Here is a 16,548-nt window from a genome sequence, read left to right as displayed (position 1 = left end):
GAACGTCCACAATGATGCACTTGGCCAAAAAGGGCGTATGCGTTTTTTCCTGAATATATTCAGGAAAAAACGCATACGCCCTTTTTGGCCAACCAAGCAAACTTGCAAAGGAAATCTGCACTACAATGAAGTCTCACTTCCCCCCGGTCAAAAGCGCCATCTGAAAAAAGTGTAAAATCCAGAAAGGCAGGACAGGCCATGGAGAACTGGGAGCCTTGTTATGCTGATGGGCGGGATGGCAACTGCCAACAGACACTCGGGAGAAGTGTATGGTGTTTCCTGAAACATCTAAAAAACAAAGCAACAGAGCCTAGGGCACTTCCACTTATGGTCCTATAGCTTAGGGAAATTAAAATCAAAAAGACACAGCCACCCCAAAGTTTGGGACGCCTCTGTTTACAAGAACCTCGTTTACAGTACGAGTTCAACATCGCAGAAAGTGAGAAATGGATAAAGAAGTTGTGATATTTACTTACAAAGCAATATCACTCAACAATGAAATCTATGTCATCAGGCCCTTAGCAGCACAATGAGTGGATTCAGGTATGATGATTCTAAATGAAATAAGTCACACAGAAAAAGAAACATCATAAGATATCAGTAATACACGGAATGTAAACTTGGCTACACAGGAACTGAATTCCAAAACAGAACAGGGTCTCAAATTTAGAAAACCAACTTATGCTTGCTTAAGGGGAAAGGTGAGTTGGGGTGCTGCATAAAACCAGAGATCGAAATGACCACAGATAAAGTTCCTTAAGCCAAATATGGAATAGACAAGAGCTACTCCTTGCTCAACGAAATGGACTCAACACCGCATATTAAACGCCTAAGAATGTACCTGACTAGTAAGTATCTTAAAACCTATGGATTGCTATGTCTCCAAAAGAGAATCAAGCATATGTACAGGGGAATAAACGCAGCAGTGATAGGATTGGAGAGGATCGGTGAGCAAATGAAGACCCTTTGAAGTCATATTGCATGGTACCCATTCCACGGGTCTCAACTCTCCAGGTTTAAGGTATTCTTCCTTCAGCTAAAACATGCATGTGGAACCCAGAGTATGATCAACCGTGTGAACGGGAGACGTGTTCAAATATGTCTCAGTTTTCGTACCCTGGTATTCGGGTGCAACATTCCAGACGCTTTACTAACACTCTCCCGACTTGGAGAGTCAGTCCCTTTAACCTCCTGTTTGGCCCAGTTTGCAATTTCTGCGGAAGATGAACAGGAATAGCGAGAACCAATGAGAGACGAGCTGGAGGTCTCTGGACGGGCAAATTTAACTCTCATTTCCCACCAGGAAGAGGAATTAACCAAAGGCTCAGCGTGCCGTGCCGGAACCAGATTAGGGCCTGAAGCCATCCTGCGGTGTTGCGGCCAGCTCACAAGAAAGCGAGTTGAAGAAAGGAGCTCAGGGGCACTGTAATTCACAAACCTGCAGAGTTATAAATGACAGCTATCGTCCAAAAATAGACTGAAGTAAGGCTGCCAAGAGGACTTGAAAGCGGGGCAGAATTGCAGGAAACCGATTTCAGGAGGTAGACTGGAATTGCACTGAAGGCATAGGAAAAGAGGCAGAACGTCCACAATCATGCACTTGGCCAAAAAGGGCGTATGCGTTTTTTCCTGAATATATTCAGGAAAAAACGCATACGCCCTTTTTGGCCAACCAAGCAAGATTACAAAGGAAATCTGCACTACAATGAAGTCTCACTTCCCCCCGGTCAAAAGGGCCATCTGAAAAAAGTGTAAAATCCAGAAAGGCAGGACAGGCCATGGAGAACTGGGAGCCTTGTTATGCTGATGGGCGGGATGTAAATTGCCAACAGACACTCAGGAGAAGTGTATGGTGTTTCCTGATACATCTAAAAAACCAAGCAACAGAACCCAGGGCACTTCCACTTATGGTCCTATAGCTTAGGGAATTTAAAATCAAAAAGACACAGCCACCCCAAAGTTTGGAACGGCTCTGTTTACAAGAACCTCGTTTACAGTACAAGTTCAACATCGCAGAAAGTGAAAAATGGATAAAGAAGTTGTGGTATTTACTTACAAAGCAATATCACTCAGCAATGAAATCTATGTCATCAGGCCCTTAGCAGCACAATGAGTGGATTCAGGTATGATGATTCTAACTGAAATAAGTCACACAGAAAAAGAAACATCATAAGATATCAGTAATACACGGAATGTAAACTTGGCTACACAGGAACTGAATTACAGAACAGAACAGGGTCTCAAATTTAGAAAACCAACTTATGCTTGCTTAAGGGGAAAGGTGAGTTGGGGTGCTGCATAAAACCAGAGATTGAAATGAGCACAGATAAAGTTCCTTAAGCCAAATATGGAATAGACAAGAGCTACTCCTTGCTCAACGAAATGGACTCAACACCGCATATTAAACGCCTAAGAATGTACCTGACTAGTAAGTATCTTAAAACCTATGGATTGCTATGTCTCCGAAAGAGAATCAAGCGTGTGTACAGGGGCATAAACGCAGCAGTGATAGGATTGGAGAGGTTCGGTGAGCAAATGAAGACCCTTTGAAGTCATATTGCATGGTACCCATTCCACGGGTCTCAACTCTCCAGGTTTAAGGTATTCTTCCTTCAGCTAAAACATGCATGTGGAACCCAGAGTATGGCCAACCGTGTGAACGGGAGACGTTTTCAAATATGTCTCAGTTTTCCTCCCCTGGTACTCGGGTGCAACATTCCAGACGCTTTACTAACACTCTCCCCACTTGGAGAGTCAGTCCCTTTAACCTCCTGTTTGGCCCAGTTTGCAATTTCTGCGGAAGATGAACAGGAATAGCGAGAACCAATGAGAGACTAGCTGGAGGTGTCTGGACGGGCAAATTTAACTCTCATTTCCCACCAGGAAGAGGAATTAACCAAAGGCTCAGCGTGCCGTGCCGGAACCAGATTAGGGCCTGAAGCCCTCCTGTGGTGTTGCGGCCAGCTCACAAGAAAGCGAGTTGAAGAAAGGAGCTCAGGGGCACTGTAATTCAAAAACCTGCAGAGTTATAAATGACAGCTATCGTCCAAAAATATACTGAAGTAAGGCTGCCAAGAGGACTTGAAAGCGGTGCAGAATTGCAGGAAACCGATTTCAGGAGGTAGACTGGAATTGCATTGAAAGCATAGGAAAAGAGGCAGAACGTCCACAATGATGCACTTGGCCAAAAAGGGCGTGTGCGTTTTTTCCTGAATATATTCAGGAAAAAACGCACACGCCCTTTTTGGCCAACCAAGCAAGCTTGCAAAGGAAATCTGCACTATAATGAAGTCTCACTTCCCCCCGGTCAAAAGGGCCATCTGAAAAAAGTGTAAAATCCAGAAAGGCAGGACAGGCCTTGGAGAACTGGGAGCCTTGTTATGCTGATGGGCGTGATGTAAATTGCCAACAGACACTCGGGAGAAGTGTATGGTGTTTCCTGAAACATCTAAAAAACAAAGCAACAGAGCCTAGGGCACTTCCACTTATGGTCCTATAGCTTAGGGAAATTAAAATCAAAAAGACACAGCCACCCCAAAGTTTGGGACGCCTCTGTTTACAAGAACCTCGTTTACCGTACAAGTTCAATATCACAGAAAGTGAAAAATGGATAAAGAAGTTGTGGTACTTACGTACAATGCAGTATCACTCAGCAATGAAATCTATGTCATCAGGCCCTTAGCAGCACAATGAGTGGATTCAGGTATGATGTTTCTAACTGAAATAAGTCACACAGAAAAAGAAACATCATAAGATATCAGTAATACACGGAATGTAAACTTGGCTACACAGGAACTGAATTACAGAACAGAACAGGGTCTCAAATTTAGAAAACCAACTTATGCTTGCTTAAGGGGAAAGGTGAGTTGGGGTGCTGCATAAAACCAGAGATTGAAATGAGCACAGATAAAGTTCCTTAAGCCAAATATGGAATAGACAAGAGCTACTCCTTGCTCAACGAAATGGACTCAACACCCCATATTAAACGCCTAAGAATGTACCTGACTAGTAAGTATCTTAAAACCTATGGATTGCTATGTCTCCGAAAGAGAATCAAGCATGTGCACAGGGGAATAAACACAGCAGTGATAGGATTAGGAGAGGATCGGTGAGCAAATGAAGACCCTTTGAAATCATATTGCATGGTACCCATTCCACGGGTTTCAACTACCCAGGTTTAAGGTATTCTTCCTTCAGCTAAAACATGCATGTGGAACCTAGAGTATGATCAACCATGTGATCGGGAGACGTGTTCAAATATGTCTCAGTTTTCGTACCCTGGTACTCGGGTGCAACATTCCAGACGCTTTACTAACACTCTCCCGACTTGGAGAGTCAGTCCCTTTAACCTCCTGTTAGGCCCAGTTTGCAATTTCTGCGGAAGATGAACAGGAATAGCGAGAACCAATGAGAGACTAGCTGGAGGTGTCTGGACGGGCAAATTTAACTCTCATTTCCCACCAGGAAGAGGAATTAACCAAAGGCTCAGCGTGCCGTGCCGGAACCAGATTAGGGCCTGAAGCCATCCTGTGGTGTTGCGGCCAGCTCACAAGAAAGCGAGTTGAAGAAAGGAGCTCAGGGGCACTGTAATTCAAAAACATTCAGAGTTATAATTGACAGCTATCGTCCAAAAATAGACTGAAGTAAGGCTGCCAAGAGGACTTGAAAGCGGGGCAGAATTGCAGGAAACCGATTTCAGGAGGTAGACTGGAATTGCATTGAAAGCATAGGAAAAGAGGCAGAACGTCCACAATGATGCACTTGGCCAAAAAGGGCGTATGCGTTTTTTCCTGAATATATTCAGGAAAAAACGCATACGCCCTTTTTGGCCAACCAAGCAAACTTGCAAATGAAATCTGCACTACAATGAAGTCTCACTTCCCCCTGGTCAAAAGGGCCATCTGAAAAAAGTGTAAAATCCAGAAAGGCAGGACAGGCCATGGAGAACTGGGAGCCTTGTTATGCTGATGGGCGGGATGTAAATTGCCAACAGCCACTCTGGAGAAGTGTATGGTGTTTCCTGAAACATCTAAAAAACAAAGCAACAGAGCCTAGGGCACTTCCACTTATGGTCCTATAGCTTAGGGAAATTAAAATCAAAAAGACACAGCCACCCCAAAGTTTGGGACGCCTCTGTTTACAAGAACCTCGTTTACCGTACAAGTTCAATATCACAGAAAGTGAAAAATGGATAAAGAACTTGTGGTACTTACGTACAATGCAGTATCACTCAGCAATGAAATCTATGTCATCAGGCCCGTAGCAGCATAATGAGTCAATTCAGGTACGATGATTCTAACTGAAATAAGTCACACAGAAAAAGAAACATCATAAGATATCAGTAATACACGGAATGTAAACTTGGCTACACAGGAACTGAATTCCAAAACAGAACAGGGTCTCAAATTTAGAAAACCAACTTATGCTTGCTTAAGGGGAAAAGTGAGTTGGGGTGCTGCATAAAACCAGAGATTGAAATGAGCACAGATAAAGTTCCTTAAGCCAAATATGGAATAGACAAGAGCTACTCCTTGCTCAACGAAATGGACTCAACACCCCATATTAAACGCCTAAGAATGTACCTGACTAGTAAGTATCTTAAAATCTATGGATTGCTATGTCTCCAAAAGAGAATCAAGCGTGTGTACAGGGGCATAAACGCAGCAGTGATAGGATTGGAGAGGTTCGGTGAGCAAATGAAGACCCTTTGAAGTCATATTGCATGGTACCCATTCCACGGGTATCAACTCTCCAGGTTTAAGGTATTCTTCCTTCAGCTAAAACATGCATGTGGAACCTAGAGTATGATCAACCATGTGATCGGGAGACGTGTTCAAATATGTCTCAGTTTTCCTCCCCTGGTACTCGGGTGCAACATTCCAGACGCTTTACTAACACTCTCCCCACTTGGAGAGTCAGCGCCTTTAACCTCCTCTTTGGCCCAGTTTGCAATTGCTGCGGAAGATGAACAGGAATAGTGAGAACCAATGAGAGACTAGCTGGAGGTGTCTGGACGGGCAAATTTAACTCTCATTTCCCACCAGGAAGAGGAATTAACCAAAGGCTCAGCGTGCCATGCCGGAACCAGATTAGGGCCTGAAGCCATCCTGCGGTGTTGCGGGTAGCTCACAAGAAAGCGAGTTGAAGAAAGGCACTCAGGGGCACTGTAAGTCACTAACCTGCAGAATAATAAATGACAGCTATCGTCCAAAAACATACTGAAGTAAGGCTGCCAAGAGGACTTGAAAGCGGGGCAGAATTGCAGGAAACCGATTTCAGGAGGTAGACTGGAATTGCATTTCAAGCATAGGAAAAGAGGCAGAACGTCCACAATGATGCACTTGGCCAAAAAGGGCGTATGCGTTTTTTCCTGAATATATTCAGGAAAAAACGCATACGCCCTTTTTGGCCAACCAAGCAAGCTTACAAAGGAAATCTGCACTACAATGTAGTCTCACTTCCCCCCGGTCAAAAGGGCCATCTGAAAAAACTGTAAAATCCAGAAAGGCAGGACAGGCCATGGAGAACTGGGAGCCTTGTTATGCTGATGGGCGGGATGTAAATTGTCAACAGACACTCTGGAGAAGTGTATGGTGTTTCCTGAAACATCTAAAAAACAAAGCAACAGAGCCTAGGGCACTTCCACTTATGGTCCTATAGCTTAGGGAAATTAAAATCAAAAAGACACAGCCACCCCAAAGTTTGGGACGCCTCTGTTTACAAGAACCTCGTGTACAGTACAAGTTCAACATCACAGAAAGTGAAAAATAGATAAAGAAGTTGTGGTATTTACTTACAAAGCAATATCACTCAGCAATGAAATCTGTGTCATCAGGCCCTTAGCAGCACAATCAGTGGATTCAGGTATGATGATTCTAACTGAAATAAGTCACACAGAAAAAGAAACATCATAAGATATCAGTAATACACGGAATGTAAACTTGGCTACACAGGAACTGAATTACAGAACAGAACAGGGTCTTAAATTTAGAAAACCAACTTATGCTTGCTTAAGGGGAAAGGTGAGTTGGGGTGCTGCATAAAACCAGAGATTGAAATGAGCACAGATAAAGTTCCTTAAGCCAAATATGGAATAGACAAGAGCTACTCCTTGCTCAACGAAATGGACTCAACACCGCATATTAAACGCCTAAGAATGTACCTGACTAGTAAGTATCTTAAAACCTATTGATTGCTATGTCTCCAAAAGAGAATCAAGCGTGTGTACAGGGGCATAAACGCAGCAGTGATAGGATTGGAGAGGTTCGGTGAGCAAATGAAGACCCTTTGAAGTCATATTGCATGGTACCCATTCCACGGGTCTCAACTCTCCAGGTTTAAGGTATTCTTCCTTCAGCTAAAACATGCATGTGGAACCCAGAGTATGATCAACCGTGTGAACGGGAGATGTGTTCAAATATGTCTCAGTTTTCCTCCCTGGTACTCGGGTGCAACATTCCAGACGCTTTACTAACAGTCTCCCCACTTGAAGAGTCAGTCCCTTTAACCTCCTGTTTGGCCCAGTTTGCAATTTCTGCGGAAGATGAACAGGAATAGCGAGAACCAATGAGAGACTAGCTGGAGGTGTCTGGACGGGCAAATTTAACTCTCATATCCCACCAGGAAGAGGAATTTACCAAAGGCTCAGCGTGCTGTGCCGGAAGCAGATTAGGGCCTGAAGCCATCCTGTGTTGTTGCGGCCAGGTCACAAGAAAGCGAGTTGAAGAAAGGAGCTCAGGGGCACTGTAATTCACAAACCTGCAGAGTTATAAATGACAGCTATCGTCCAAAAATATACTGAAGTAAGGCTGCCAAGAGGACTTGAAAGCGGTGCAGAATTGCAGGAAACCGATTTCAGGAGGTAGACTGGAATTGCATTGAAAGCATAGGAAAAGAGGCAGAACGTCCACAATGATGCACTTGGACAAAAAGGGCGTATGCGTTTTTTCCTGAATATATTCAGGAAAAAACGCATACGCCCTTTTTGGCCAACCAAGCAAGCTTGCAAAGGAAATCTGCACTACAATGAAGTCTCACTTCCCCCCGGTCAAATGGGCCATCTGAATAAAGTGTAAAATCCAGAAAGGCAGGACAGGCCATGGAGAACTGGGAGCCTTGTTATGCTGATGGGCGGGATGTCAATTGCCAACAGACACTCGGGAGAAGTGTATGGTGTTTCCTGAAACATCTAAAAAACAAAGCAACAGAGCCTAGGGCACTTCCACTTATGGTCCTATAGCTTAGGGAAATTAAAATCAAAAAGACACAGCCACCCCAAAGTTTGGGACGCCTCTGTTTACAAGAACCTCGTTTACCGTACAAGTTCAATATCACAGAAAGTGAAAAATGGATAAAGAAGTTGTGGTACTTACGTACAATGCAGTATCACTCAGCAATGAAATCTATGTCATCAGGCCCTTAGCAGCACAATGAGTGGATTCAGGTATGATGTTTCTAACTGAAATAAGTCACACAGAAAAAGAAACATCATAAGATATCAGTAATACACGGAATGTAAACTTGGCTACACAGGAACTGAATGACAGAACAGAACAGGGTCTCAAATTTAGAAAACCAACTTATGCTTGCTTAAGGGGAAAGGTGAGTTGGGGTGCTGCATAAAACCAGAGATTGAAATGAGCACAGATAAAGTTCCCTAAGCCAAATATGGAATAGACAAGAGCTACTCCTTGCTCAACGAAATGGACTCAACACCGCATATTAAACGCCTAAGAATGTACCTGACTAGTAAGTATCTTAAAACCTATGGATTGCTATGTCTCCGAAAGAGAATCAAGCATGTGTACAGGGGCATAAACGCAGCAGTGATAGGATTGGAGAGGTTCGTGAGCAAATGAAGACCCTTTGAAGTCATATTGCATGGTACCCATTCCACGGGTTTCAACTACCCAGGTTTAAGGTATTCTTCCTTCAGCTAAAACATGCATGTGGAACCTAGAGTATGATCAACCATGTGATCGGGAGATGTGTTCAAATATGTCTCAGTTTTCGTACCCTGGTACTCGGGTGCAACATTCCAGACGCTTTACTAACACTCTCCCGACTTGGAGAGTCAGTCCCTTTAACCTCCTGTTTGGCCCAGTTTGCAATTTCTGCGGAAGATGAACAGGAATAGCGAGAACCAATGAGAGACTAGCTGGAGGTGTCTGGACGGGCAAATTTAACTCTCATTTCCCACCAGGAAGAGGAATTAACCAAAGGCTCAGCGTGCCGTGCCGGAACCAGATTAGGGCCTGAAGACATCCTGTGGTGTTGCGGCCAGCTCACAAGAAAGCGAGTTGAAGAAAGGAGCTCAGGGGCACTGTAATTCAAAAATATGCAGAGTTATAAATGACAGCTATCGTCCAAAAATATACTGAAGTAAGGCTGCCAAGAGGACTTGAAAGCGGGGCAGAATTGCAGGAAACCGATTTCAGGAGGTAGACTGGAATTGCATTGAAAACATAGGAAAAGAGGCAGAACGTCCACAATGATGCACTTGGCCAAAAAGGGCGTATGCGTTTTTTCCTGAATATATTCAGGAAAAAACGCATACGCACTTTTTGGCCAACCAAGCAAACTTGCAAAGGAAATCTGCACTACAATGAAGTCTCACTTCCCCCCGGTCAAAAGCGCCATCTGAAAAAAGTGTAAAATCCAGAAAGGCAGGACAGGCCATGGAGAACTGGGAGCCTTGTTATGCTGATGGGCGGGATGGCAACTGCCAACAGACACTCGGGAGAAGTGTATGGTGTTTCCTGAAACATCTAAAAAACAAAGCAACAGAGCCTAGGGCACTTCCACTTATGGTCCTATAGCTTAGGGAAATTAAAATCAAAAAGACACAGCCACCCCAAAGTTTGGGACGCCTCTGTTTACAAGAACCTCGTTTACAGTACGAGTTCAACATCGCAGAAAGTGAGAAATGGATAAAGAAGTTGTGATATTTACTTACAAAGCAATATCACTCAACAATGAAATCTATGTCATCAGGCCCTTAGCAGCACAATGAGTGGATTCAGGTATGATGATTCTAAATGAAATAAGTCACACAGAAAAAGAAACATCATAAGATATCAGTAATACACGGAATGTAAACTTGGCTACACAGGAACTGAATTCCAAAACAGAACAGGGTCTCAAATTTAGAAAACCAACTTATGCTTGCTTAAGGGGAAAGGTGAGTTGGGGTGCTGCATAAAACCAGAGATCGAAATGACCACAGATAAAGTTCCTTAAGCCAAATATGGAATAGACAAGAGCTACTCCTTGCTCAACGAAATGGACTCAACACCGCATATTAAACGCCTAAGAATGTACCTGACTAGTAAGTATCTTAAAACCTATGGATTGCTATGTCTCCAAAAGAGAATCAAGCATATGTACAGGGGAATAAACGCAGCAGTGATAGGATTGGAGAGGATCGGTGAGCAAATGAAGACCCTTTGAAGTCATATTGCATGGTACCCATTCCACGGGTCTCAACTCTCCAGGTTTAAGGTATTCTTCCTTCAGCTAAAACATGCATGTGGAACCCAGAGTATGATCAACCGTGTGAACGGGAGACGTGTTCAAATATGTCTCAGTTTTCGTACCCTGGTACTCGGGTGCAACATTCCAGACGCTTTACTAACACTCTCCCGACTTGGAGAGTCAGTCCCTTTAACCTCCTGTTTGGCCCAGTTTGCAATTTCTGCGGAAGATGAACAGGAATAGCGAGAACCAATGAGAGACGAGCTGGAGGTCTCTGGACGGGCAAATTTAACTCTCATTTCCCACCAGGAAGAGGAATTAACCAAAGGCTCCGCGTGCCGTGCCGGAACCAGATTAGGGCCTGAAGCCATCCTGCGGTGTTGCGGCCAGCTCACAAGAAAGCGAGTTGAAGAAAGGAGCTCAGGGGCACTGTAATTCACAAACCTGCAGAGTTATAAATGACAGCTATCGTCCAAAAATAGACTGAAGTAAGGCTGCCAAGAGGACTTGAAAGCGGGGCAGAATTGCAGTAAACCGATTTCAGGAGGTAGACTGGAATTGCACTGAAAGCATAGGAAAAGAGGCAGAACGTCCACAATGATGCACTTGGCCAAAAAGGGCGTATGCGTTTTTTCCTGAATATATTCAGGAAAAAACGCATACGCCCTTTTTGGCCAACCAAGCAAGCTTGCAAAGGAAATCTGCACTACAATGAAGTCTCACTTCCCCTCTGTCAAAAGGGCCATCTGAAAAAAGTGTAAAATCCAGAAAGGCAGGACAGGCCATGGAGAACTGGGAGCCTTGTTATGCTGATGGGCGGGATTTAAATTGCCAACAGACACTCGGGAGAAGTGTATGGTGTTTCCTGAAACATTTAAAAAAAAAAGCAACAGAGCCTAGGGCACTTCCACTTATGGTCCTATAGCTTAGGGAAATTAAAATCAAAAAGACACAGCCACCCCAAAGTTTGGGACGCCTCTGTTTACAAGAACCTCGTTTACAGTACAAGTTCAACATCGCAGAAAGTGAAAAATGGATAAAGAAGTTGTGGTATTTACTTACAAAGCAATATCACTCAGCAATGAAATCTATGTCATCAGGCCCTTAGCAGCACAGTGAGTGGATTCAGGTATGATGATTCTAACTGAAATAAGTCACACAGAAAAAGAAACATCATAAGATATCACTAATACACGGAATGTAAACTTGGTTACACAGGAACTGAATTCCAAAACAGAACAGGGTCTCAAATTTAGAAAACCAACTTATGCTTGCTTAAGGGGAAAGGTGAGTTGGGGTGCTGCATAAAACCAGAGATTGAAATGAGCACAGATAAAGTTCCTTAAGCCAAATATGGAATAGACAAGAGCTACTCCTTGCTCAACGAAATGGACTCAACACCGCATATTAAACGCCTAAGAATGTACCTGACTAGTAAGTATCTTAAAACCTATGGATTGCTATGTCTCCAAAAGAGAATCAAGCGTGTGTACAGGGGCATAAACACAGCAGTGATAGGATTGGAGAGGTTCGGTGAGCAAATGAAGACCCTTTGAAGTCATATTGCATGGTACCCATTCCACGGGTCTCAACTCTCCAGGTTTAAGGTATTCTTCCTTCAGCTAAAACATGCATGTGGAACCCAGAGTATGATCAACCGTGTGAACGGGAGATGTGTTCAAATATGTCTCAGTTTTCCTCCCTGGTACTCGGGTGCAACATTCCAGACGCTTTACTAACAGTCTCCCCACTTGAAGAGTCAGTCCCTTTAACCTCCTGTTTGGCCCAGTTTGCAATTTCTGCGGAAGATGAACAGGAATAGCGAGAACCAATGAGAGACTAGCTGGAGGTGTCTGGACGGGCAAATTTAACTCTCATATCCCACCAGGAAGAGGAATTTACCAAAGGCTCAGCGTGCTGTGCCGGAAGCAGATTAGGGCCTGAAGCCATCCTGTGTTGTTGCGGCCAGGTCACAAGAAAGCGAGTTGAAGAAAGGAGCTCAGGGGCACTGTAATTCACAAACCTGCAGAGTTATAAATGACAGCTATCGTCCAAAAATATACTGAAGTAAGGCTGCCAAGAGGACTTGAAAGCGGTGCAGAATTGCAGGAAACCGATTTCAGGAGGTAGACTGGAATTGCATTGAAAGCATAGGAAAAGAGGCAGAACGTCCACAATGATGCACTTGGACAAAAAGGGCGTATGCGTTTTTTCCTGAATATATTCAGGAAAAAACGCATACGCACTTTTTGGCCAACCAAGCAAGCTTGCAAAGGAAATCTGCACTACAATGAAGTCTCACTTCCCCCTGGTCAAACGGGCCATCTGAAAAAAGTGTAAAACCCAGAAAGGCACGACAGGCCATGGAGAACTGGGAGCCTTGTTATGCTGATGGGTGGGATGTAAATTGCCAACAGACACTCGGGAGAAGTGTATGGTGTTTCCTGAAACATCTAAAAAACAAAGCAACAGAGCCTAGGGCACTTCCACTTATGGTCCTATAGCTTAGGGAAATTAAAATCAAAAAGACACAGCCACCCCAAAGTTTGGGACGCCTCTGTTTACAAGAACCTCGTTTACAGTACAAGTTCAACATCGCAGAAAGTGAAAAATGGATAAAGAAGTTGTGGTATTTACTTACAAAGCAATATCACTCAGCAATGAAATCTATGTCATCAGGCCCTTAGCAGCACAGTGAGTGGATTCAGGTATGATGATTCTAACTGAAATAAGTCACACAGAAAAAGAAACATCATAAGATATCACTAATACACGGAATGTAAACTTGCCTACACAGGAACTGAATTCCAAAACAGAACAGGGTCTCAAATTTAGAAAACCAACTTATGCTTGCTTAAGGGGAAAGGTGAGTTGGGGTGCTGCATAAAACCAGAGATTGAAATGAGCACAGATAAAGTTCCTTAAGCCAAATATGGAATAGACAAGAGCTACTCCTTGCTCAACGAAATGCACTCAACACCCCATATTAAACGCCTAAGAATGTACCTGACTAGTAAGTATCTTAAAACCTATGGATTGCTATGTCTCCAAAAGAGAATCAAGAGTGTGTGCAGGGGCATAAACGCAGCAGTGATAGGATTGGAGAGGTTCGGTGAGCAAATGAAGACCCTTTGAAGTCATATTGCATGGTACCCATTCCACGGGTCTCAACTCTCCAGGTTTAAGGTATTCTTCCTTCAGCTAAAACATGCATGTGGAACCCAGAGTATGATCAACCATGTGAACGGGAGATGTGTTCAAATATGTCTCAGTTTTCCTCCCCTGGCACTCGGGTGCAACATTCCACACGCTTTACTAACACTCTCCCCACTTGGAGAGTCAGCGCCTTTAACCTCCTGTTTGGCCCAGTTTGCAATTTCTGCGGAAGATGAACAGGAATAGGGAGAACCAATGAGAGACTAGCTGGAGGTGTCTGGACGGGCAAGTATAACTCTCATTTCCCACCAGGAAGAGGAAATAACCAAAGGCTCAGCGTGCTGTGCCAGAACCAGATTAGGGCCTGAAGCCATCCTGCGGTGTTGCGGCCAGCTCAAAAGAAAGCGAGTTGAAGAAAGGAGCTCAGGGGCACTGTAATTCACAAACCTGCAGAGTTATAAAAGACAGCTATCGTCCAAAAATATACTGAAGTAAGGCTGCCAAGAGGACTTGAAAGCGGGGCAGAATTGCAGGAAACCGATTTCAGGAGGTAGACTGGAATTGCATTGAAAGCATAGGAAAAGAGGCAGAACGTCCACAATGATGCACTTGGCCAAAAAGGGCGTATACGTTTTTTCCTGAATATATTCAGGAAAAAATACATACGCCCTTTTTGGCCAACCAAGCAAGCTTGCAAAGGAAATCTGCACTACAATGAAGTCTCACTTCCCCCCGGTCAAAAGGGCCATCTGAAAAAAGTGTAAAATCCAGAAAGGCAGGACAGGCCATGGAGAACTGGGAGCCTTGTTATGCTGATGGGCGGGATGTAAATTGCAAACAACCACTCGGGAGAAGTGTATGGTGTTTCCTGAAACATCTAAAAAACAAAGCAACAGAGCCTAGGGCACTTCCACTTATGGTCCTATAGCTTAGGGAAATTAAAATCAAAAAGACACAGCCACCCCAAAGTTTGGGATGCCTCTGTTTACAAGAACCTCGTTTACCGTACAAGTTCAATATCACAGAAAGTGAAAAATGGATAAAGAACTTGTGGTACTTACCTACAATTGAGTATCACTCAACAATGAAATCTATGTCATCAGGCCCGTAGCAGCATAATGAGTGGATTGAGGTACGATGATTCTAACTGAAATAAGTCACACAGAAAAAGAAACATCATAAGATATCAGTAATACACGGAATGTAAACTTGGCTACACAGGAACTGAATTCCAAAACAGAACAGGGTCTCAAATTTAGAAAACCAACTTATGCTTGCTTAAGGGGAAAGGTGAGTTGGGGTGCTGCATAAAACCAGAGATTGAAATGAGCACAGATAAAGTTCCTTAAGCCAAATATGGAATAGACAAGAGCTACTCCTTGCTCAATGAAATGGACTCAACACCGCATATTAATCGCCTAAAAATGTACCTGACTAGTAAGTATCTTAAAACCTATGGATTGCTATGTCTCCGAAAGAGAATCAAGCATGTGTACAGGGGCATAAACGCAGCAGTGATAGGATTGGAGAGGTTCGGAGAGCAAATGAAGACCCTTTGAAGTCATATTGCATGGTACCCATTCCACGGGTTGCAACTACCCAGGTTTAAAGGATTCTTCCTTCAGCTAAAACATGCATGTGGAACCTAGAGTATGATCAACCATGTGATCGGGAGACGTGTTCAAATATGTCTCAGTTTTCGTACCCTGGTACGCAGGTGCAACATTCCAGACGCTTTACTAACACTCTCCGGACTTGGAGAGTCAGTCCCTTTAACCTCCTGTTTGGCCCAGTTTGCAATTTCTGCGGAAGATGAACAGGAATAGCGAGAACCAATGAGAGACTAGCTGGAGGTGTCTGGACGGGCAAATTTAACTCTCATTTCCCACCAGGAAGAGGAATTAACCAAAGGCTCAGCGTGCCGTGCCGGAACCAGATTAGGGCCTGAAGACATCCTGTGGTGTTGCGGCCAGCTCACAAGAAAGCGAGTTGAAGAAAGGAGCTCAGGGGCACTGTAATTCAAAAATATGCAGAGTTATAAATGACAGCTATCGTCCAAAAATATACTGAAGTAAGGCTGCCAAGAGGACTTGAAAGCGGGGCAGAATTGCAGGAAACCGATTTCAGGAGGTAGACTGGAATTGCATTGAAAACATAGGAAAAGAGGCAGAACGTCCACAATGATGCACTTGGCCAAAAAGGGCGTATGCGTTTTTTCCTGAATATATTCAGGAAAAAACGCATACGCCCTTTTTGGCCAACCAAGCAAACTTGCAAAGGAAATCTGCACTACAATGAAGTCTCACTTCCCCCCGGTCAAAAGCGCCATCTGAAAAAAGTGTAAAATCCAGAAAGGCAGGACAGGCCATGGAGAACTGGGAGCCTTGTTATGCTGATGGGCGGGATGGCAACTGCCAACAGACACTCGGGAGAAGTGTATGGTGTTTCCTGAAACATCTAAAAAACAAAGCAACAGAGCCTAGGGCACTTCCACTTATGGTCCTATAGCTTAGGGAAATTAAAATCAAAAAGACACAGCCACCCCAAAGTTTGGGACGCCTCTGTTTACAAGAACCTCGTTTACAGTACGAGTTCAACATCGCAGAAAGTGAGAAATGGATAAAGAAGTTGTGATATTTACTTACAAAGCAATATCACTCAACAATGAAATCTATGTCATCAGGCCCTTAGCAGCACAATGAGTGGATTCAGGTATGATGATTCTAAATGAAATAAGTCACACAGAAAAAGAAACATCATAAGATATCAGTAATACACGGAATGTAAACTTGGCTACACAGGAACTGAATTCCAAAACAGAACAGGGTCTCAAATTTAGAAAACCAACTTATGCTTGCTTAAGGGGAAAGGTGAGTTGGGGTGCTGCATAAAACCAGAGATCGAAATGACCACAGATAA

The 16,548-nt window shown here is 43.7% G+C and overlaps 1 long non-coding RNA gene across 1 annotated transcript in view; it reads right to left on the bottom strand.

The window, feature by feature from the left end:
• Positions 1-493: 493 nt before the first annotated feature.
• LOC307181379 overlaps positions 494-16,548 on the bottom strand; it is a 648,342-nt gene continuing 632,287 nt past the window's right edge. Inside the window, exons 2-4 of the long non-coding RNA XR_013826614.1 lie at positions 16,271-16,352; positions 9,952-10,033; positions 494-554 (exon numbers count right to left, since the gene is read on the bottom strand). This is a non-coding gene — a long non-coding RNA (uncharacterized lncRNA). The remainder of the gene's footprint in view (positions 555-9,951; positions 10,034-16,270; positions 16,353-16,548) is intronic.

The sequence above is a fragment of the Stenella coeruleoalba genome (genome assembly GCF_951394435.1).
Source record: "Stenella coeruleoalba genome assembly, contig: scaffold_55, whole genome shotgun sequence".
Taxonomy (NCBI): domain Eukaryota; kingdom Metazoa; phylum Chordata; class Mammalia; order Artiodactyla; family Delphinidae; genus Stenella; species Stenella coeruleoalba.
The sequence above is the reverse complement of the archived record's forward strand: the minus strand, read 5'-3'. Positions and strand labels throughout refer to the sequence as shown.